General features: G+C 40.4%; 1 protein-coding gene and 1 long non-coding RNA gene across 3 annotated transcripts in view; one reads left to right on the top strand and one right to left on the bottom strand.

Annotated features, from left to right (window-relative positions):
• The window catches only part of LOC138738814 (uncharacterized), a 58,276-nt gene extending 52,784 nt beyond the window's left edge, over nt 1-5,492 (bottom strand). Inside the window, exon 1 of the long non-coding RNA XR_011341781.1 lies at nt 5,360-5,492. This is a non-coding gene — a long non-coding RNA (uncharacterized lncRNA). The remainder of the gene's footprint in view (nt 1-5,359) is intronic.
• LOC138738813 (E3 ubiquitin-protein ligase Midline-1) overlaps nt 1-24,577 on the top strand; it is a 297,248-nt gene that overhangs the window by 31,086 nt on the left and 241,585 nt on the right. The gene's annotated exons all lie outside the window — the stretch shown is intronic.

Raw genomic sequence — 24,577 nt, 5'->3', positions numbered from 1 at the left:
CTTTGCTTATCAAACCTCTATCTCTTTCTTTGGCTTCAGACGAAGATTTATGGAGGGGTAATGTCCACGTCAGCTGCAGGCTCATTTGTGGCTGACAAGTCCGATGAGGGACAGGCAGACACGGTTGCAGCGGTTGCAAGGGAAAATTGGTGGGTTGGGGTTGGGTGTTGGGTTTTTCCTCCTTTATCTTTTGTGAGAGAGGAGGGCTCTGTGGTCTTCTTCAAAGGAGGTTGCTGCCTGCTGAACTGTGAGGCGCCAAGATGCACGGTTTGAGGCGAGATCAGCCCACTGGCGGTGGTCAATGTGGCAGGTACCAAGAGATTTCTTTAGGCAGTCCTTGCACCTCTTCTTTGGTGCACCTCTGTCTCAGTGGCCAGTGGAGAGCTCGCCATAGAACACGATCTTGGGAAGGCGATGGTCCTCCATTCTGGAGACGTGACCTACCCAGCGCAGTTGGATCTTCAGCAGCGTGGATTCAATGCTGTCGGCCTCTGCCATCTCGAGTACTTCGACGTTGGAGATGAAGTCGCTCCAATGAATGTGGAGGATGGAGCAGAGACAACGCTGGTGGAAGCGTTCTAGGAGCTGTAGGTGATGCCGGTAGAGGACCCATGATTCGGAGCTGAACAGGAGTGTGGGTATGACAACGGCTCTGTATACGCTAATCTTTGTGAGGTTTTTCAGTTGGTTGTTTTTCCAGACTCTTTTGTGTAGTCTTCCAAAGGCGCTATTTGCTTTGGCGAGTCTGACCTACCTTAAAAATGTCCAAAGACCTTGTTTTTGTCACCCATTGAGAAAGAGCATTCCAAAGACTCGTGTCCCTGGAGAGAGGAAAAAAAATCACCATCTTTTCCCATCTGCTTCCTAACTTGGTAACATTTCAATCCCCTGTCCTCACTCCCTCCTGATGATCTTTTGGCCTTTTCTGGTTGAATGTATGTCCTCCAGTTGGCCTGTTTATTCCAGGCACCGTGAAATTTATTACAGGCCCATCTCCATCTTATTGGTGAAAGTAAGGTTCTGCTTTTCCTCCATATAGCTACCAATCTTTTATTTTTCCATGGAACGGTGGATCCAAGTAGCAAAACTGACAGACTTTTTAGATCATTGTCATGGATATAGGGCCTGTTGTCAAGTGGCATATATAGTCTGTAAATCTACAAAATGTTAAATGAAGCATTGTCAGATATCAGAGCTTTTAACATTATTTATAATTGTCTTTATCAGAACCATAGAACATTACAGCAAAGATACAGGCCCTTGGACCCTTCTAGTTTGTACCAAACTATTTTTCTACCTAGTCTCACTGACCTGCAGCTGACCGTATCCCTCCATACCCCTCCCATCCATATACTGTCAACATTTTTTCCTAAATATCAAAATTGAGTCTGCATTTATCAAATCATTTAGCAGCATATTCCATACTCTCTGTGTGAAGAAGCTCCCCTTGTATTTCCTTTAAACCTTTTCCCCTTTCACTCTTAACCCATGTCCTCTAGTTTTTTTTTAATCTCACCTAACCTCAGTGGAAAAAGCCTGTTTGCATTTACTTTATTATAATTTTGTATTAATTTGACTTTCTGCAATTCATCTTTTGTATCTGTGTTCCTATAGCAATCAGTGACATTTTCTGAACTGTTTTGGTGCAACGTGCATAAATAACAGATTAATACCTCAGATGGTCTCAGATTGAAGAAGTCTCTTCAATCTGAGGCGCCTGCAAGCTCACACCAAGACACAAGAGAAACTTGTCCGTGAACTACTCTTTGCAGATGATGCCGCTTTAGTTGCCCATTCAGAGCCAGCTCTTCAGCGCTTGACGTCCTGCTTTGCAGAAACTGCCAAAATGTTTGGCCTGGAAGTCAGCCTGAAGAAAACTGAGGTCCTCCATCAGCCAGCTCCCCACCATGACTACCAGCCCCCCCACATCTCCATCGGGCACACAAAACTCAAAACGGTCAACCAGTTTACCTATCTCGGCTGCACCATTTCATCAGATGCAAGGATCGACAATGAGATAGACAACAGACTCGCCAAGGCAAATAGCGCCTTTGGAAGACTACACAAAAGAGTCTGGAAAAACAACCAACTGAAAAACCTCACAAAGATAAGCGTATACAGAGCCGTTGTCATACCCACACTCCTGTTCGGCTCCGAATCATGGGTCCTCTACCGGCACCACCTACGGCTCCTAGAACGCTTCCACCAGCGTTGTCTCCGCTCCATCCTCAACATCCATTGGAGCGCTTACATCCCTAACGTCGAAGTACTCGAGATGGCAGAGGTCGACAGCATCGAGTCCACGCTGCTGAAGATCCAGCTGCGCTGGATGGGTCACGTCTCCAGAATGGAGGACCATCGCCTTCCCAAGATCGTGTTATATGGCGAGCTCTCCACTGGCCACCGTGACAGAGGTGCACCAAAGAAAAGCTACAAGGACTGCCTAAAGAAATCTCTTGGTGCCTGCCACATTGACCACCGCCAGTGGGCTGATAACGCCTCAAACCGTGCATCTTGGCGCCTCACAGTTTGGCGGGCAGCAACCTCCTTTGAAGAAGACCGCAGAGCCCACCTCACTGACAAAAGGCAAAGGAGGAAAAACCCAACACCCAACCCCAACCAACCAATTTTCCCTTGCAACCGCTGCAATCGTGTCTGCCTGTCCCGCATCGGACTTGTCAGCCACAAACGAGCCTGCAGCTGACGTGGACTTTTTACCCCCTCCATAAATCTTCGTCCGCGAAGCCAAGCCAAAGAAGAAGACCTCAGATGGTAATATATACTGCACAGTGGCACAGTTAGTAGAGCTGCACCCTCTAGGCTCAGTGGCCTGAGTTCATTCCTGACCTTGGGTGCAGTCTATATGACCATGTGGTTTCCTCTGGGTACTCAGATTTCCTACTACATGCCAAAGGTATGCAGGTTGTTGGGTTAATTCATCATGGAGTGATTGTTCCTAATACATTCATGAGTGGAAGAATTTGGCATGGTATCGATGGGAATGTGAGGAGAATTTTTTAAAAAGTTTAATGCAGGAATCAAGTTCAAGTTTGTGGTCAAATGGACCAAGCTGCAGTGACCGGTTGTTTGTGAGCACACCAGTTTGACATTTCATATATAGTACAATGTCAAATGTCCTCTGGCTTCTGAGGAAGTTGAGACACTGAATGGTGCAGACCAAATGGGCTGAAGGGTCTTCTAAGCTGTTTTCTGGGACAATCAAGATGCAAGATTGCTAGAAACCAGAAATTAAAAAGCACCTTAAGCAGCATCTTTTAAGTGGGAAGTAGTCACAACATTTCAGAATAATGATATTTAATCAACACCAGAAAATGTTAGTGATGTAACAACCTTTAAATTGCAGAGAAAGGATTTAGCAGGTGGAGAGGAGAGTGCAAATTGAAGGCTTAGTGCTAGGGTTAAAGGCAAAAGAGATTAATTGACTGAGTAAAAGCTGTTGGTAATGGAATGAGCTGTTGGTAATGGAATGAGTAAAGGAGAATCTGGAGCAAGTAAATAATCCTATGCAATTATTTCATGTTGAACTCCTTGTTGAGCCTGATAGGCTGTCAAAAGCCTAATCAATAGTTGTACCTTAAATTTATATTGAGCTTCACTGGACCAATGAAGGATGTCAAAGACCTGGTGATCAGAGTGAGCATGATGAAGTTAAAATAAATAGATGGCAGGGACTTGAGGTAAAGCAGGTAGCCACAAAGCAGACACCCATTCTGTGTTTTGCATACAATTTATAAAAAAAAGTTACAGCATGGTAACTGACACATCTGGCCCATGAGCCTGTGCTATCCAAATACACCAAATGACCTAAAACCGCTGTATAGTGTTGGAGGAAACTGGAGTACCTGGGTGAAACCCACGCAGCTGACAGGGAGAATGTTCAGCCTCCTTACAAACAGCACCGGACCCGGGTTGCTGGAGCCATAATAGTATTCTGCTGACTGCCATGCCAACTGTGCCACCAGTTTGACTGGAGGAAATTTAATTGTAAGCAGAAATTACACAGTACTGGATTGAAAGAAGAAGTTGTTTACTGGTGTTTGGGTTTTGACAGTGGAAGAGCAGTTATCTCTCCTTTGTTTACATGGGTAGATGTCAATGGAAAATGAAGGGTTGATGGTGATAGGGTAGTGTGTCAGGACATTATGGAGGAAATAATCCCTTGGACCAACTTCTGCAGGGAAGGAAATGCATGTTTGGTGGTGGGAACTTGAAAGTGGATGATAGGTTGAATGTGAGTTAAAGGAAGTGGGAAATGCGTCAGAGAATCCCAGTCTGGGTTTATGAAGGTGTGATAAACCAAATGGTGGAAATGAGCTTTGTCTGGTTCATTCTCAATATGTGAAACAATGAGTCCTGATTAAAAGCAAACTCCTATTTGCAGAAGTATCAGATATTTCCCAGCACTGAAAATGCAACAGGTTACACAAACCCTTTGGAAGTAACATTGAATTTGCACAAAAGAATGGAAGAATTTAGATTCTAAAGCTACTCTTCTCAAATACAGGGTTAAATAACTAAATAAATTAGTATACTTAAGCAAGAATTAATTTCTTGAAGATGGTTCTGAAACAATGAAATGGACTTGGAGAAGCCCAATTTATTCAGAACAGTGCATGGAAACTCATATGATTATTATATTTATATTAGGCTTTGAAAGAGTACATCCAATTAGCCCCTCTTCTCTTCCTTTTGAAGACAACTTTGCAGGATTTTTCAGTTCAAGCACTTGTTGATTTCCCTAAGTGGTTCTCCGCACACTGGTTTAACAGCCAATGCATTCCAGATGTGGTGAAACTGCTCATTTCAGAAAAAAAATCTCCTCAATTGACCTTTCATTCTTTTGCCAACCATGTTAGATCTGTGTCATCTGCTTTCTAATCCTCCTGTAAGTGGTAAGAGATGCTGTCAAAGCTTCTCCATATTTTCAACACCTCAATTAAATCTCTTCTGAGAAGAAATACTGCCGTGCCATTCTCCACACATAAATGAAATCCTTTATCCCTGGTGCCATTCTAGTGAAGATCCTTTTTACTCTTATCAAGATCTTCATGTTCTTTCCAAAGTCCAGTGCCTACATTTGGACGAACCACTGTGTGAAAGCAACTTAGAATAACAGCCTTCCTTTCATGCTTTTTGCCTCTATTTAAAAACCCAAAGACCCAGATATGTTTTCAACTTGTAGAACAGAGAACACAGAACAGTACAGCACGTGAACAGGCCCTTCAGTCCACTGTGTCTGCGTCAAGCTTATCAAAATTTATGATAATTTATTATCACATCTTGATTATCAATTCCATCAAACATTATATAACTCAACCATTTAGTTAATTTTACATACCCTAATATTCCTTTGAAAATTACATTGCTTCATACTCTTCTTCTCCATTAATTTGTTGTGTATCTGGTTCTGACCTCTTTACATGATGCAGTCTGCAACATCTGAGAGTTGTGTCAACTGCAGGCCATGTACCCAAACCTGACCCAACTGTTCTCAGAAAGAGCAGGGTCCTTATAAGCGACCCCTGGATGATTTTGTATGATCTCCTCTGACCAATTGCGCAGCCCCTGGGCTTCGACCCTAACCAATTGCACAGCCCCTGGACTTCGACCCACATTTGGAAAGGCATATTGACTTTGTAGCTGGGTCAGGAAATTGACAAAAGGTTTTTGAAGGGTTGTCTGGTTGGAACTATAAAAACATGTCTGTCCAAAGCACAATAATAATTCCATTCAAATTAAATGTGATCACTTATCATGCAGCAAGAAATCTCAGCAACATAATTGCTGCTTGTTTCCCACTGTGCTCTCACTGTAAACAAAGAACTGGCACAGGGAGCTTTTCATCTTCTGTGTTTCCAAGCAACTGGGATTTCAGCTGCCATCTGTAGTCTGTGCTGTCTTGTATAGACTGGATTCATATTGTCAGAAACTTGTAATTTTAATAGCAAAGAACTAGAGTTAACACCTGGAAAGAACAATCATTATCTCAAAAGCTGACTGAGCCATGGTGTTTACATTAAAGAGGATATGACTGATGTTTTTAAAATGATGAAAGGTTTGGATGCACTCCAATAGGATAGGCTGTTTGAAGTGGAGAGGAATTATGTGATTTGAGGTCCTGCCTATAAAATTTATTGGCTCTTCATTAGGTTAGAAGTCTAGGAAGTATTTACTTTAGTTGTCCTTAGCTGCTAAAATAAATACCAAATGTCTATTGTAATCTTTTATAGTTCTTTACAGGAACTCCTGAAAGAAGGAACATGAAGAGGCTCTTTCGCCCTTCAAAATTGAAGCCCAAGGCCACTCAGTACTTGCATTTCAACAGAACCAGAATGGAAGTAAGAAAGGGAATTTACCTCAATGGAGATCTCCACGCAGAGCAGTGGAATTAAAATTTGAGTGCCCTGAGATTTCTCAGCAAAAGGCTCATTTCATAACACCTTGACATAGTGTCTGAGGCAGTGCTCGAAAAGAGAGTTGGATGGAACATAACCTGATTCCTTGAGTGGCTGATGTGGAAGTCCCTTCTCTGCAACAAGTGCACTTGGAGAGTTGAAATGGCTGTCAGATTTTTGATGTGGCTTTTGTGTGGCACAACTCAATTTGGGGATTATTGCAATTCCACTTCATTCTGCAATTCCAATAGTGCTGGCTTGGAATTTATTTTGTCAGACTTTCAGAATTTTGTCACACTTTCAGGGATAAAGTACTTCCAGATAAAATGGCTCAGAACTACTTTTAGATAAGGTCTCATTGTTCTCAATAGCCCATCAGGGGAAACCGTATTCCTTAATCTTGAATGCTGAGGGAAATTCATAGTTTCTCCTCCACGTAGAAGGAAGTTGTTTAGCCCATTGAATCTAGGCCACCTTGCAGAGTAATTCCCACTTTCGCTATTACTTCCTTGTTACCTGTTTTCGCAAATATCTATCAAGCACTTTGTCATAATTTTCTTTCCATCCACTTACTCCAGGGGCAATTTTCAGTGGCCAATAAACCATCCAACTGAAACGTCTCTGGGAAATGAGAAAAAAATATAGAATAACCAGGAGAAATCTACATGGTCAGAGGGAGAACATGTAAACCCTTCACAGATAGCACCCAGACTGAACCCAACCAGAACACTGGAACTGTGAGGCAACACCACCACTTACTGCCACATCGTGCTGCGCAGTTTTGACTTTTTTAGCGTTCATTTTATTCTAGAAAATCTCGGAATTACGGAATCTCTCCTGTAACATTTTTCAACTATCTAACCAATTGCTTGCATTTTCACATTTTTACCTACACTGTGCATAGACATAATTAATAAAAGATAAAAATGTAATATTTTTTCTTTTTGGATTAATAAAAATCAATAAGAGTGCAAAAAAAGAGATGCGGATTGACTATCTGGAGTGTGGATTGTGGAGGGGCATGTGGCCTCTCTGTCTGGAATCTGGTGGGAGTGTGGATTGTGGAGGGGCATGTAGCCTCTCTGGCTGGAGCCAATTCAAAAACCACCTTGCCTGCCAATCAAAGGTAAAATATGACCACCTGTGAAGCTGATTGGCCCTGGTAGCTGACATGTGATTGACCCTCCAAGTGCCAATCAGTGGTGTAATCTGCCCACGGGTGAGGTTAACACATGATTGGTCCTCGCAAGTTACATGGATAGATCCTGCTAAAGTTGACCACTGCAGTCTTCCTGCCTTCCTTCGCTTCCTTCCTGAATGGAGACCATCACTGCACTGCAGGCCACAGGCAGCTCAGGAAGGCTGAATGCAATGGGCCCATCCCAGATCCTGAGCATGGGAAATTCTGGAGACTGGTTCATTTGATATAATTGTTGGTTGTAATTAATTTATTATGTATTAGTGTGCTGTGCCTGCTTGAGATGGAGAGAGTGGGTGGGCACTGTGCATTTTTAACTCTTGCATTCCCAATCTGTTTAGCAGTGATGTATTTGCACCCGATGTGCAGTTATTTGTGTATTATTGCGGTGTATGTTGTTAGTTGTGACCATTGCTGAACTCCAGGCTGCTCGCCATGGACAGCTCCGGAGGGCCGACTGCATTGGGTCCATTCCAAATCCCAAATAGCGACTTCACTGGAGATCAGGTTTTTTTTTTTTTTAATTTTTTTTTCACACCATAAATCACATTAGCCATGATGTACACTTTTTCTTTTTCACACATATACAGTGACTTTTTCTCCCCCCCCCCTCCCTCCTCCCAAGCCACCCCCCCACCCCCCCCCCCCTCTCATCCATTTTAGGTATACAATCTAGGTTGCATTAAACCCATCAGACAATGTTGTCATTCAACAAAAATACACCAGAAATTCTACTGAGTCCATTCTTTTCTTTCCTTCTCCTTCCATCAACTTAGGTAATGTTTGTCCCTGGTAGGTTTTCGCTATTGTATTTAATGTAAGGCTCCCATACTTGTTCGAATATTTCAATATTATTTCTTAAACTATATGTTATTTTTTCTAATGGAATACATTTATTCATTTCTATATACCATTGTTGTATTTTCAAATTATCTTCCAATTTCCAGGTTGACATAATACATTTTTTTGCTACGGCTAGGGCTATCTTAACAAATCTTTTTTGTGCATCCTCCAAATCAATTCCAAATTCTTTGTTTTTTATGTTACTTAGGAGAAAGATCTCTGGATTCTTTGGTATATTGTTTTCTGTTATTTTATTTAATATCTGATTGAGATCATCCCAAAACTTTTCTACTCTCTCACATGTCCAGATTGCATGAATTGTTGTTCCCATTTCTTTTTTACATCGAAAACATCTATCAGATACTGTTGGGTCCCATTTATTTAACTTTTGCGGTGTAATGTATAGTCTGTGTAACCAATTATATTGTATCATACGTAGCCTCGTATTTATTGTATTTCTCATCGTTCCAGAACATAATTTCTCCCATGTTTCCTTTTTATCTTTATATTTAAATCTTGTTCCCATTTTTGTTTAGTTTTACCATTTGTTTCCTCATTCTCCTTTTCTTGCAGTTTAATATACATATTTGTTATAAATCTTTTGATTAACATTGTACCTGTAATCACATATTCAAGGTTACTTCCCTCTGGTAAACTCAAATTGCTTCCTAATTTATCTTTCAAGTAGGATCTCAGTTGGTAATATGCCAGCGCTGTATCTCCAGTTATATTGTACTTATCTCTCATTTGTTCAAAGGATAAGAATCTACTTCCTGAAAAACAATTTTCTATTCTTTTAATCCCTTTTTTTTCCCATTCTCTAAAGGAAAGGTTATCTATTGTAAAAGGGAGTAGCTTATTTTGCGTCAATATTAGTTTTGGTAATTGATAATTTGTTTTATTTCTTTCTACATGAATCTTCTTCCAAATGTTGAGGAGATGATGTAATACTGGAGAAGTTCTATGTTGTACCAATTTTTCATCCCATTTATATAATATGTGTTCAGGTATCTTTTCCCCTATTTTATCTAATTCTAATCTCATCCAGTCTGGTTTTTCCCTTGTTTGATAAAAATCTGATAGGTATCTTAATTGTGCGGCTCTATAATAATTTTTGAAGTTTGACAATTGTAAGCCTCCTTGTTTATACCATTCTGTTAATTAATCTAGTGCTATCCTCGGTTTCCCCCCTCTCCATAAAAATTTCCTTATTATTTTCTTTAACTCTTTGAAGAATTTTTCTGTCAGTTGTATTGGCAATGCCTGAAATAAGTATAATATCCTTGGAAAAATGTTCATTTTAATACAGTTTATCCTTCCTATCAGTGTTAGTGGTAGATCTTTCCAATGCTCTAAATCGTCCTGTAATTTTTTCATTAGTGGATTGTAATTGAGTTTATATAATTGGCCTAGATTTTTGTTTATTTGTACACCTAGGTATCTTATTGCCTGCATTTGCCATCTGAATGGAGATTCCTTCTTAAATTTTGAGAAATCCGCATTATTCATAGGCATTGCTTCACTTTTATTTACGTTTATCTTGTAACCCGACACTTCTCCATATTCCTTCAATTTCTTATATAATTCTTTTATTGATAGTTCTGGTTCTGTTAAGTACACTATAACATCATCCGCAAATAAACTGATTTTATATTCCCTGTCTTTTATTTTTATTACTGGAGATCAGGTTCATGTGCATGCACTCATTTAGTTACATGGTATATGGTGCCTGTGGATGCTGACAAGATTAAACCCTCGTTTCTCAGTATACTGTGACTGTGTGCTGTGTACGTTAGTCTATCAATGTATGCCTTTTTTGTGTAAAGACTACTGTTTGTTCATAACATGTATCCATCTTTGATTCTCTTTGAACGTGTCGAGCAACACCATCTATTTTCCATTATCACACAATCGAGATCTGTCCTTTCCTTGCTTTCCTTCTCTGCATTACTTCTTTACCGCTCAACCCACCTGTCATCCTTCACTATCTCAACAGAATCCCTGCACCAACTGACAAATTACTATTTAGAACAACACCCAAACTTCAGAGCAAAGGGCAATCACATGGGGAAAATTCCTAACCATGGATAGTCCTTTAAGGAAGGAAAGAAAGACCTGAAACCCTCTGCTTCCTTGAAGTGCTCCCGAAGTATCTTATTTCAATGTGTGATAACTGTTGTCATTAATTCAATTTGTACAATCCCATAAACAGCAATAAGATAATATAGAGCAAAATCCCTGTTTCAGCAACCAGCAAAAATATAGCGGAAAATAAATAGGTAAAAATATGGAAGTTTAAAATTGGCTCCTCCCCTACTGGTTAGTTAGCCAACCTTGCAAAACACAATCTCAAGCAACTGGAAAATTCACTTATCAAGCATATAACAATCCCCATAGGTACTGGATACTGGGGGTGCCAGAGAATTTAAAAAAAATTCCTTTAAAGAGTGATGCACGAAAGGTTGTTGAAGCACAAAACGTTTAAGTATTACACTTTGATGCTAGTTAATTTCGTGGCACAAATTCAAACGAACTCAATGGAAGTAAAAATCAAGAAATGTGTGTAAATCTCCCACTGACACCTGATTTGCATGTATGGGAAAAGAAGTAAAATGCTCTAAGATGCTGAAGGATGTAAATTTATGGGCAAATATCTGTTGCCGCAGTGTAATGTGATTTGTTGATCTCCCTGTATCCAGTCCAAAAACATAATACATAACAAAACCCATTTTGTATAATGCATTCTTGAGTTTGTCAAGTGTAATTCATGACAAATATCTTTGACTACTTATCTGACATGTGCAGTCATTTTTTTTTAATTAAAAAAAAAACCATGAACCACAGATATACATATTTCTGTAAAAAATATTTTTAAAAGGGTCACAGACAAGAGAATTGAACTGAATGCGATTTTTTTAGAGTGACAATCTGCATCTTTGGTGGTTAAAAATAATTTCATTTGCATTTGTAAAATCTTGAGGAAAGTGTTCATTTGCTGTGGTATGCAGAAAGCGTCAAAATTTTGCACTTACAGAACCAAACCTCAGTATGACATGCTTCTCTATGGCATATTGGTTGTGACAAGGATAACTGCAGGAAGATTATTTTGCAACAATATATCAATGTTTTGTAGACAAGTAAGTACTCACTTAATAGCTTGCATTTTTTTTTAGGCATCTTGGATATTTGGGAACATTCACAAATTATAGATCTTTTGTTTTACAATACGTGAGTGTTAAAGTGTGTGGTTGAAGAAAGAACTCCAGCAAATGGACAGTGTTTCAGGTGATTGAAGAGGATTAAGAAAAAGAGATTGGAAGGAGAACAGAGCAACAAGGGATTTGTGAGAACTTGGAATATTGTGTCCAGTTCTGGTCACCTCATTACAGAAAGCAGTGGATGCTATAGACAGAGTGCAGAGGAGATTGGCAAAGATATTTTCTGAATTGGAGAGCATACCTTATGAAAATAGATTGTGTGAACTTGGTCTTTTCTCTTTGGAAAGATGGAAAATGAGAGGTGACTTGATAAAGATATACAAGATGATGAGGAATATTAATGGTGTGGGTGGCCAGAGGCTTTTTTTTTTGCAGGGTTAAAATGGGGAAACTCCAAGGAGCATAGTTTTAAGGTGCTTGGGCATGAGTATGGGTGGGAGGGGGGTGGAGGAAAAGGATGTAAGAGGTAAGCTTTTCACATAGAGAGTGGTGGATGCATGGAATACACTACCGGCAATGATGGTGGAGGCAGGTATAATGAGACCTTTTTAAGAGACTATTAGATAGGCGAATGAAACTGAGAACAATGGAGGGTTATGCAGAAGTGAAATTTGAGACAGTTGTTTGAATAGATTACTAGGTCAGCACAGCACTGTGGGCTGAAGGGCTTATACTGCATTGTTTGGATTTTTTCTATCAGAACAAAACCCAAAACAATGCCCAGTTTTGGAGGTTGAGGAATAACTTTCATCTTTCCCAAGAGACCTGACCAAAGGTGAAATGGTGAGCCTGAGGCAATTCAGAACTGAAATGCTCCATTGGTTTAAATGAGCCCTCTCCCAGGCCCCACTGAGGGGAAACTCAGCTGGATTTTTGATGTCCATATTTGCCTGTCATTTTGATGTTAATTAGTCTGCAAACCTGTCCTAGTTCTTTTTGAATTCCGTGTGTCTTTGGACCTATTTATTTTGCCAAATGCTGCACAGATGTGGGGTTCTGTGGTGGGTGGCAGATAATCTTGCACAAACACTCACAGGCAAAACAAAAGTTAATGGTTAAACACAGGTTTGCATGGATGAAAGGGTAATGGGATTTGACAGCTTTTGTTTGCCCTGTGGTCTTGCTATGCTGGTAATGTTTTATTGATGACCAAACGATCTGTGCTGTGATAATGTTGCAGCAATGACAACGAGTGAGATTTCATTCTTGAAGGTGAAATGACGACAGGCATATCATAAGTGGTTATTTAAAAAGTTCCAATCATTATATCTCTCTTTAACTGATGTGGTGTTTCTGTTTATTTCATGGCTGGGAGATTAATAGTAGCATGAAGGCACTGACTTCTGCAACTTGGCATTGCTTTGGCACTCTCAGCCCTTCCTCCCACCAGGCATGTATGTTTTCTCAGCTCACTGGCTGCGCTAGCAGCAAGTTTTCCATATTAACAATTTTCCTGCATCTCCAGTCCAATCATTTCTTTATTATTTCCTGGAATGTGAGCATCGCTAGTGGAGCTGTTATTTATAGCCCTAGTTATCCTTGGTAAACTGGTGGTGAACTAGAGATACAGATGCTGGAATCTGAAGCTAAACACAATCTATTAGAGGAATTCAGTGGGTCGAGCAGCATCAGTGGGAGAAACGAATGGCCAACATTTTGGGCTGGAAGCCCTGAAATGTCGACCATTCTTTTTCTTCCACTGATGCTGCTTGACCTACAGATTGGGTTTCACCTATGTTGAATGTTCCTTTTTGACTGTTGCGGTTACACATCTGATCATGTTCCAATAATGCTGTTGGTTTCCGGGTTTTATTCAGTGAAGACTTTTCATTTATTCTATCACAGGATTTGATGTCACTGGAAATGTTAGAATTTATTATCCATTTTTTTGTGTGCCTCTAAATGAGGAGACAGAAGGCACCTTGGCGCTTGGGGACTGGAAGACTGTAAATATCCTTACATTCATGCCAGAAAAGTGTCTGACCAAGAAAAAGGAGCATCACGTGGACGTCTGTGACTTGATTAGAGAAAGCCAGCACAAATTGTTAAAGACCAATCATGTCTTACCAAATTGATTGAATCCTTTGAAGTAATGGAGAGAATTGATGCACTTATTATCTTGTCATTAAAGTTGAAAGTCACTGAATAAAATGGGATATAGTGGCATGACAGAAAATAGTTTTTTTCTTTTATTCAAACAGAAAATAGAGAATAATAGTGAAAGTTTAATTCCTAAATCAGATGTAAATATACAGGAGTTGATACTATATTTAATACATACCATTGATTTAGACTGTACAATTTACAATTTTGTAGATATCTTCACTGATGGTATAAAGAACTTGAGGAAGGTAACATTGGGTATCAAGGAAATATAGACAGGAGGCAACATTCACAGGAAGAATAGTTCTTTTTTTTAAAAAAAAGACAGAAGAACAGAAAGATCTGGGGTGGATAGGAATAGTTTGTTGAAAGTAACAGGGCAGGTTGAGACAATAGTTAAAAAGCAAATACGATCTGCAAATAGAATGGAAACAAGTGCTAGAAAGTCGAGATGAACCTTTGTAGGACACTGGGTCAGCCTCATCTCGACAATGTCCAGTTCTGGATGCCACACTTCAGGAAAAAATGTGAAGACTTTGCATTATGTGGAGATCTAAGGAGTTGTGAAGAGAACAGATGAAACCTCTTCCCAAGATCTAATTTACATTGAATGTAGGTGATTGGCAAATAAACCAATAGTGATAGGAGGAATTTTCTTTACATTGCTGGGCTTGTACTGGGCTATAGTATTCAGAAGGAAGCTTAATAAGTACCCAAAGTATAGAATTTGTGGGGCTGTGGGAAGAGGGATAACAGGATTGCTATTACATAAGAGCTCATATAAGCACAACAGGGTAAATGGCTTCCTTCCACATCCTGAAATTCACACTGGAGTTGTCTCCTTTCTTTGGAATGATCATGACTACATCCTCTAATGTATGCTGAACAACTCTTCCCACAAGATGGTCACAAATTTATCTTGAAGTATCTCTCTGCCATTTGTTAGTGCTTCAGCAAGACTTTTGTCTGTGTGTTGTTTTCAACTGTTAAATGGGCACTTCATTTTCTTGCTTGGCTAATGTAGCACTGAGATAGAAATAGATTATGCACTTGGAATGAAGGATGAGAATCTTGTCTGAGGGAGTCATTGAACTATTTCTTCTAGTGGGTGTCGGTGGCTTCTCTGTCCTTGATTTTTCTGTTCGACTTCGTTCTTGGCCCTCAGTGGGCTGGGCCAAAGATGATTTTGACAGAGCTCAAGAATCTATGGATGCCACAATTATTGACAAGGTGCTTAATGTCCCCTGCTCTTTCTTCAACTCACTTGTGTTTCTTTTTAATTAGATGCTAGCCTGAAAGTGCATGTAGAGCTGCAGTTCTTCCATCGTGATTATAGTGGAGTTTCCAGTCCAAAAATACTCTGCTTATGCCTAACAAGCTTTTGGACTGCCCATTAGATCCCTTCAAAGTGATTTCATTGATTTCTGGCCTTGAAACCTCGAGTCTCTTTAGTTGTGTTGGTCATTGCGGACTTCAGGACAAATGGGCACTGCGGCTCCTGCATGGCAGGAGGTATCAGGTTGGCCATGAAGTGTTGACTAATTTAATTATAACTTACTTTGTAGGATCTATGTGCCCTTCAATGTCGTGTTTCCTATGCCACCGTGACTGATATTACCTTAACTCCAGCTGCTTATCATGCATGGCTGCACGTTTCCTCATGCATTTACCACCTGAAACAGCTAACAACCGTAACATAGAACAATGCAGCACAGTGCAGGCCCTTAATGTTGCGCTGACCAATATAGCCCTCCCTACCCCATAATTCTCTATTTTTATTTCATCCAATTGTCTGACTAAAAGTCTCTTAAATGCCTCAAATGTTTCAGCTTCCACCATCATCCCTGGAAAGGCATTACAGGCACCCACAACTCTTTATTTTTTTTAAAAAAAACCTTACCCCTGATGTCTCCCCTAAACCTCCCTTCCTTAACTTGTTATAGATGTCCTCTGGTGTTTGCTGATCCTGCCCTAGGAAATTGGTGCCGGCTGTTCATCCTATCTATGCCTCTCACAATCTTCAAGTCTCCTCTTATGCTTCTATGCTCCAAAGTAAAAAGTCCCAGATCTGCTAACCTTGCCTCATAAGATGTTTCCCAATCCAGGCAACATCCTGGTAAATCTTTGCACCCTCTTCATAGTTTCCACGTCCTCCCTATAATGAGGTGACCAGACTGAACACAATACTCTAAGTGTGGTCTCACCAAACATTTGTAGAGTTATAATCTGTCCTCTGTGCTCCTGAATTTAATCCCCCTATTAATGAATCCCAGTGTCTCATAGGTCTTCTTAACTATCCTATCAACCTGTGTAGCGACCTTGAGGGATGTATGGATTTGAATCCCAGTAAGCCAATTTTTTATCCATACTGCTAATTTTCCACTGATCCCATGACTCATGACTTTCTAGATGAGTGTCTTGTGGGGCACCTTGTCAAATGCCTTGCTAAAATCCATGTAAACCACATCTACTGCCCTACCCTCATCAATTTATTTTTTTTACCTCCTCAAAAAAACCTCAATTAAACTCGTGAAACATGACCATCTCTTCACAAAGCTATGCTGACTATCCTGGAGTAGACTGTACTTCTCCAAATGCTCATAGATCCCATCCTGAAGAATCCTCTCCATTAGTTTACACACCACTGGCATAAGACTCACTGATCTATAATTCCCAGGATTCTCCCTAATGCCTTTTTTAAATAAGGGGGACCACATTTGCCCTTCTCCAATCCTCCAGCACCTCCCCTGTGGCCAAAGAGGATTCAAAGATCAGAGCTACTGCCCCAGCTATCTCTCCTCTCATTTCCAACAGCAGCCTGGGGTATATTGCGTCCACCCCCGGGATTTATCATTCTTGATGTTTTTAAGAAGATCCAACACTTCTGCTTCATGAATCTCCACATTGTCCAGCACACAGGCCTGTTCAATTTTGACCTTACCATGATCTAGGTCCTTTTGTGAATACAGATGCAAAATATTCATTTATGACCTCCTCCATCTTCTGCAACATTCCTCCCTTATCCTTTAGTGGCCCCACCATCTTCTGCAACATTCCTCCCTTATCCTTTAGTGGCCCCACCTTCATTCTCATCATCCTTCTGTTCTTCACGTACACGTAGAATGCCTGAGGTTCTCCTTAATCCTACATGCCAAGGCCTTCTCATGCCTACTTTGAGCTTTCCTAAGTCCTTAAGCTCCTTCCTGGCTACCATACATTTCTCATAAGCTTTTCCTGTTTCCAATATCTAATGTATGCTTCCTTCCTCTTGACTAACTGCTTCACCTGCTTCGTCAGCCGCAGTTCCCTTTTCCTACCGTCTTGAGGTTTGTCCCAGTGTTCCTGCCTCATCGCTTGATAATTAGCCCTTCCCCAGTTACGCACTTACCCAGTTTGACAGTTTATATCCTTTTTCATGCCTATGTTGAAGTGAAGGGAATTGTGGTCACTCTCACCAAAATCCTCCCCCACTGAGAGATCCACCACCTGACCAGGTTCATTCCCCAGAACCAGATCTAGTATAGCCTCTCTAATCGGCTGGTCCACATACTGTATCAGGAATCCTTCTTGTATACTCCTGACAAATTCAGCCTGATCTATCCCTCTTGCAGTTAGTAGGTGCCAGTCAATATTAGGGAAGTTAAAATTGGCCATAACTACAATCCTGTATTTCCTGCACCCATTCCAAAATCTGCCTGCTTATCTGCTCCTCAGTGACCCGAGGGCTATTTGGGGGCTCATAGACTACTCCCAGCACAGTGATAGCTCCCTTTTCTATTTCTGACTTCCACCCACATTGACACAGTGGACACTCCCACTGTACCTTCCTCCCTTTCAATAGCTGTGTTACTATCACTTGCCAGTAATGCTACACACCCCTTTTTTTTCCTCCTATCCTTTTTAAAATACTCACTTGCCTCCACCTTTCCTTCTGAGCTGGGGGGGGGGGGGGTGGTGTTGGGTGGAAGTCTCTATGCTGGAGACGTTCACAGCCTTTTGAGGAAAAGAGAATGCCAGATTTGAGCAACACCTTGTATGAAATGCAACTTCTCGGAGAATACAGCTCCATCAGAAAATACATGAGCAAATTTGAAACTAGAATGGTTTATTTTATTGAAAGGAACAATCTTGCCCTTCCTCCAACCAAGTTTCAGCAATGGCCACAACATCATTCGTCCACGTATTGATCCATGATCTAAGTTCATCCTCTTTATTCCTAATACTCCTAGTGTTGAAATAGACACATTTCAACCCCTCTAACTGGCTTCCTTTGTTTTATCCCCTGCCTGTCCTTTCTCACCAACTCTGAGCACATAGCATCATGCTTTTGTCCTCCTACCCTTATCTCTGCACTCACATTCTGATTCCCAGCCCCCTGCCAAATGAGTTTAAACCCTCCCCAATAGCTCCTAGCAAACCTGCCCACCAGGATATTGGCCTCCCTTCCAGTTCAGGTGCAGCCCGTCCTTTTTGTACAGGTCAGTTCTTCCCCAGAAGATCCCAATGATCCAGAAATCTGAACCCTTGCACCAACTCTTCAGCCACACATTCATCTGCCACAACTTCCTGCTCCTACCCTCTCTGGTGCAGCAATCCTGAGATTACCACCCTTGAGGTCTTGCTTTTTAACTTTCCTAAATCCCTACATTCCTTTTTCAGGACCACACGTGGACCACGACGTATGGCTGCTTGCCCTCCCCCTCCAAAATGCTATGAACTCAATCAGAGACATCCCTGCCACTTGGGAGGCAACATACCATCTTGGAGCCTTGATCTTGTTCACAGAACCTCCTATCCACTTGTCCAACCAATGAGTCCTCAATCACCATAGTTCTCCCCTTCTTTCCCCCCCCCCCTTTTCCTTCTGAGCTGGGGTGGGTGGTGGAGGGGGGGGGGTGGTGGAGAGAGGGTGGAAATCTCCATGCTGGAGATGTTCACAGCCTTTTGAGGAAAAGAATATTCCAGATTTGTGCTCTCAGGGAGAATACCGCTCCATCAGAAAATACATGAGCAAGTTTGAAACTAGAATGTTCCTTTCAATAAAACAAAACAATAAATAGGCAAAGATGACCATTTTATAAATCTGTTTTTAATATCTCAGAACATTATTAAGTTTTATACATTGTTTAACCTATTTTTAATCTGCTGCTTCCAATATTCCAAGCAAGAAGTAGCACTATTTCAATAGGCATTGAAGGGGTTAATGAATGTCAGTTCTGTTTTAAGGAAGCAAGAGCGTGGACTTTCAGGTCTTTGGGATGCTGCATCTGTAAACTATCACCCTGCAGATCAAAGTGTTGTTCTCATCTCGGGGTCCAGGTCACTCAAGTCAGAATCCATTAGACATTTATAAGGAAATGCATGTGCCGAGTAAGGATGAGGACTCGAGGTCATTAGACACATCAGGCTTTCTCAGGAGTTGGCTGACCCCCTGGTGCTCTTAGATTCAGCAGAATTGTTATTAGCTTTTTGTCAGATAAGAGCCTCATTATTTTAGTAGTTCTTGCTCACCTTAATGCTTGGTGAATTTTGATCCCCTTTCAGTCAGGTAAATAAATGAAATATTACTGAAGTGGTGTGTACTGGGCAGCTCACAATGAGCTCCCACAAAGAGCAGAGAGACTGTGCTGCCATTCATAATCTGATCCTTAACTTAATCCCATCCATCTGCCTTGTTCTGCACCCCGCTGAAAATTTGTTGCCAAACAAAACTATAAATTCCACTTTCAAAAATCTCATTTAAATCATTGGACTATCTTTGAGAGATGTTGGTCAAATATTATGTTGCAACTTTGTAACCCCTCTTTGTTTAGTGCCATGATATGTTTTTGCATTCACTTGAGGGCAAATATACTCTCAGTTTACACTCTTTCCAAAGACTTTTATCAGTGCATGTCTGAGTTGCAGTCAAGTGATAGACAAGATTATTTGTTCTAATTTCTGTATTGAAGCCCTAATGTTCTAATTTCTCGTGAAGTCTTGTACAATACGAGTCAGTTGGCTACCCTGGTCTCATTGTTGAAAATAATCCTGCTTAAACCAGAGTTTCACCATTTCAAAGGCCAAGTGTACCCTCTTTTATGTATAAAGTCCAAATCACCACACCATATCTCCCATGTGGTATAAGTGTGTCTGTAATACTGCACCTTCCTTGCAATAAAGGGCCTTTCACACCTATTTTTAAAATAAAAAATGAATGTTTATGAAGCTTTCTACTTTCCCCACTTTGTATTCAGCTTCACTTACTGCACTAGTCTGCATCCCTTTGTTGTCTCCTTGCACGCTCCTCCTTATACATTTTTCCAGCTGGGTTATATTTACATCATTTGAAGATCTTTTACATTCAACCCAAATATTTGACATGGATTCTAAGTAATGGAAATTCAGCCAGTGATCTTTGTAGTACTCTACTCATTATAACCTGCCATCCTGAAATTGCTCTTTGCTCTCTGTCTGTCATCAATTCATGGAGCAATTTGCCCTGAATGCTATGCCATAATTATGCATAACAAAGACTTGGGTGGCAACTGATTAAATGCCTTGGGAAAATCCAAATGATTTCCCCATCATTCCTGTTGAGTGCACTGGAAAAGAAAAAAAGTTGCTCAATTAGTGATGTATGATTTTTTTCCTTTCAAGAAAGTGATGATGCCACATTATGTGATTATCTTGATGCCCTGTTTTTCCTGCCTACACTAATAGAACACTAACAGATTCTCCATTGCTGAAGTTGGGTTGTCTATCTACCCTCTCTACTGAATAGCCTGACATTTCCTGCTCTGATCAGAATTTTAATTTTGGATGCTTGTGGTATTTTCCATTCTGAATTCAGTTATAAATGTTTTCTATGATAATTTCTCATTTCTTAACCCCCAAATGATCCATGTTTGCTCTCACTCTTTTTTAATATTTGTGGAAGCTTTTACAAACTTTTTTTCTTATTTTGTATACTTATTTAGCTCTCTATCCATTTCTTGGTCAACCTTTTCAGTTTTTATTTCACACAATGAAGCTTACTACCTCTTTGGAAATATAAACATTTTTCTTTTAATATAATGTCTTTAGCTTCTACCATTAGACATGGCAGCATCACTTTTCCAATGAAATGTAGAATTATTGGAAATTATGAATTATTTTGAACACGGCCATTGTTTATTAACCTTCATATACTGTATATTAATTTACCATCTAACTTAGCCAACAAGACCAAAATTAACAATAAATAAATTTGAGTAAACACATCATTCTGAACATGAAATTCTTCTCTATTATGATTGCTCTTCCCTCATACAAAACTGTCCATTGCAATTTTGTTGACTTAATGCATCATTTCAGGCATCAGATAATTTCTGGGCCAAAGTCTGTCTTTTTAAAAAAAATAACCTGTTTCCTAATACCCAAATCACTATTCTGTGATGAAGCATTCATTTTTCTTAGTTTCAAGATGTACGCATTCCTAAAATTCCCCTTTCCTTCATGAGTAAAACAATAGCACTCAACGTATGCCAGTCACTGAGATACTGACCACATTCCAAAGCATCATCTCCCTTTTTTAAACCCTATTGCAGATGCCATTGTCCAATGAATTGAAGCTCTTGTCTCCCATGTCATCCTGTCTGCTGTACATTTAAGACTCTCTGCCAATTTGTGCATCACAAAGCAAGGAATCTAGATGTGTATCATTTTTTTGCCCTCAGACATCGTTGCAAGTTGCCATTGGTTGTCACATACAATGAACCATAACAATTACATCCTGCCTGTCCTACATCAGTGGCTTCCCCAACAATTAGGAGCAGTGGATATAATCTGGAGACATCCCTTGAGAGGGATCCATTTGTTGCAAGTGCCATCTTCCTCAGACCATGAATAATGAATAATAATATTTAATGGTACCATTAGTATTGCTGTCAACGTAAAGCTGCTCCTCAGCTTCACTCATTAATGCTGTCTACGGTTCAGTGTTGAAATCAGAGAATGTTTTGTGTGATATTTTAATTGTTGCCTCCTCCTCCTTTATTCTCTGCACGCCAGAAACCTATTAATCTTTTTTACCTTGGAGATTGTTGAAAAGACAAATAATCCTGTTCTAATTCTGTCTGCCTATTTCTCTGCCCTTTCCTTTGTGCTTCCCTGCCTCTCTGAGCAGCGGATGTCCATGCATAGCAGTTGGGAATCAGACTTGAAATTTATTGGCCCCTTTGCAGTGCAGAGGTAATAAGGCCAACGGCATGACCCTGAGTGTGCCTGCATGCCCATTATGCAGAACACAGTAACCCTCTGGAACTGGATTCTGGACTTCGTAATGGAAAGACCGGGTCAGTAGCAGAATGTTGAGTGCCATCACGCTGAGTACTGGCACACCTCAGGGCTGTGTACTCGGCCCGCTCCTGTTCACTCTTCTGGCCCATGACTGCGTTGCCAGATCCAGCTGCAACAGTTTCATCAATTTGCAGAAGACAACAATAGTTGGGCTCATCAGAACAATGATGAGTCCCACTACAGAGAAGAGGTGGACAATTGTGATATGGTGCAAGAGTGACAACCTAAGTCTCTATGTGGACAAGGTGAAGGAGAATATCATGGACTTCAGGATGACAAGGAACAACCACCCTCCATTACACATCAACAGCTCTGTAGTGGAGAACAACAAAGTTTTTCATTCACTTAACTAGTGGCCTATCATGGACACATCTCCTCACTTGTCGTAAAGGCACAACAGCGACACCCCACTTCTTGAGAATACTGAAGTAGGCAAGACTACGGGCCAACATTATGTTAACCTTCTCTAGGAGCTCTAGCCAGTGTCCTGGCTGGTTTCATCATATTGTGGTATGATTGTTGCTGAGAAATGGAGCAGAGGTCAATCCACAGGACCATAAGAACAGCAGAGAGGATCATTCAAGTCTCCCTCCTCCCCACTGATGTGATCTACCAGGATTGTTGACTGAAGAGGCCATGAAACATTATTGAGGACCTCTTCCACCCCCCACACAGCATCTTTCAGCTACTCGTGTTGGGAATGAGATACAGGAGTATCAGAGACAGCACCACCAGGCTGAGGAACCGCTTCTTCCCTCGGGGAGTGGAAATACTGAATGCTCACACTATCCATCCAAGACTCTCCTATTCATGAAACAACATTTATTATTGGTGTATATATAAATACTTCCCCTGCATGTGCATTGTTTGTCTGTATATGCATTATGTCTGGTTGTGTGTCTGCATGTTTTGCACTGAGGGCTAGAACGTTGTTTCGATGGGTTGTACTTGTCCAATTAGATGACAATAAACTTGACTTGACAGCAGGAATCCAACCTGAGACCCTCTCCTTTGTCAAGATTTTTCCTATCCAGATGCAATTTGCCTGTCAGTCCTGGATAGGGTATGTGGTCAGCATATAATAAGAGATGCTCTGTGTTTTAGCAAGTTACAGAAATACAAGCGAATAGGTTAAAATATTTTATAAACCATTAGGAGATCAGTTTTGAGGTTACCCTGTAAGTCACTGACTGAGTATGTCAACAGCAATCTATTTATTTAGACCTCTTCAAAAATAAGATAATAAAACAAACATTGAGATAACACCTTGAGTTCTTAAGAGATCTCAAAGGGCCTCATGATTAATGAATTAAATCTTAAGTCCATTCACAACTGATGATGTGGAACATGAAATAAGCCAGTGTACCATGCCTGATAGACAACCTCCCAGAACACTTTATTCTGTGTAACCTTGAACTGTATTAGGCTTTGGAAGCAAAACCTTGCACTGAACAGTGTTTGTGATGTTGAGTGTGGTTTAATTATATGGGCTGTCACTACAGTATTAGATTTGTAGTTTGAGATATCATATAGTAAATTGAATTTTTGAAGCAGATTATCGCAATGATTAGATTATAATGTACAATGTTCAACTTTATAGGGTGCTATGGAACATTCCAGTACATTGTTGATACAGGATTTTATGATGGATTGATGTTGTGAAAAGGATATCACCATGTACTTGGCACATTTCATCATGTCACCCTGAGCTGGGGTAATGCTTCAAGAACTCAATTTACTGGATCAGTAATATGCAATGTCACATCATTTTGTGATTGATAAAGGACCATACAGTTTCATAAGGCTGTGGTACAGAAACTTTGAAGATGAGGACTTTTATGGATAGTATTGTGGACAAATCTTTACCCTTCAATGCCTGGCTTATAACTAGGGAGAAAAAAACTGATTGGGTTTCCATTAAAAACCAGTGAGTTTCATTCCACTGACTTAAGTAAAACCTAGGGCTACTGACTGGCCATGAAGACCCAACTCTATTGCACTGACTTTGTAAGAGTGTAATGTTTCATTAAAAGGCCCTTTGCATCTTGTGAAAATTGACTTCCCGGCAGAAATACACTACTGAAGTGAAAGGCAGTTTTGTTATTTATCTCCATATCAAATCTGCTCAGTCATTTCCCTCGTGTCGTATCAAGTTGAAGGTAAATGATGGTAGGAACATTATCCTATCCTGAAGGTATTTTTCATAGATGATATCAGTGAGGAAAAATATAGACACATGTCTGTTTATTCTTACAATCCTGTCTTGAAAGATACTGTAATTGCTATCAACCTTTACTTTGGCTAGCAGGCAGTATTTTGTAAACGATAGTCCCATTCATCCATCCCTCCTGTGCCAGGTGACCTACTTTGGATGCTGAATCCAAGACTATTCAAAATTTAAATTCTCATTTGGGTTATGATCCCTCCATTGACTTATACCTCCCATTTCTGTATCTTCATATTAACCTGCAGCCCTTCAA

Source organism: Narcine bancroftii, chromosome 7 (genome assembly GCF_036971445.1).
Source record: "Narcine bancroftii isolate sNarBan1 chromosome 7, sNarBan1.hap1, whole genome shotgun sequence".
Lineage (NCBI taxonomy): Eukaryota > Metazoa > Chordata > Chondrichthyes > Torpediniformes > Narcinidae > Narcine > Narcine bancroftii.
Note: the sequence above shows the minus strand (reverse complement) of the source record. Positions and strands in the feature narration are given on the sequence as shown.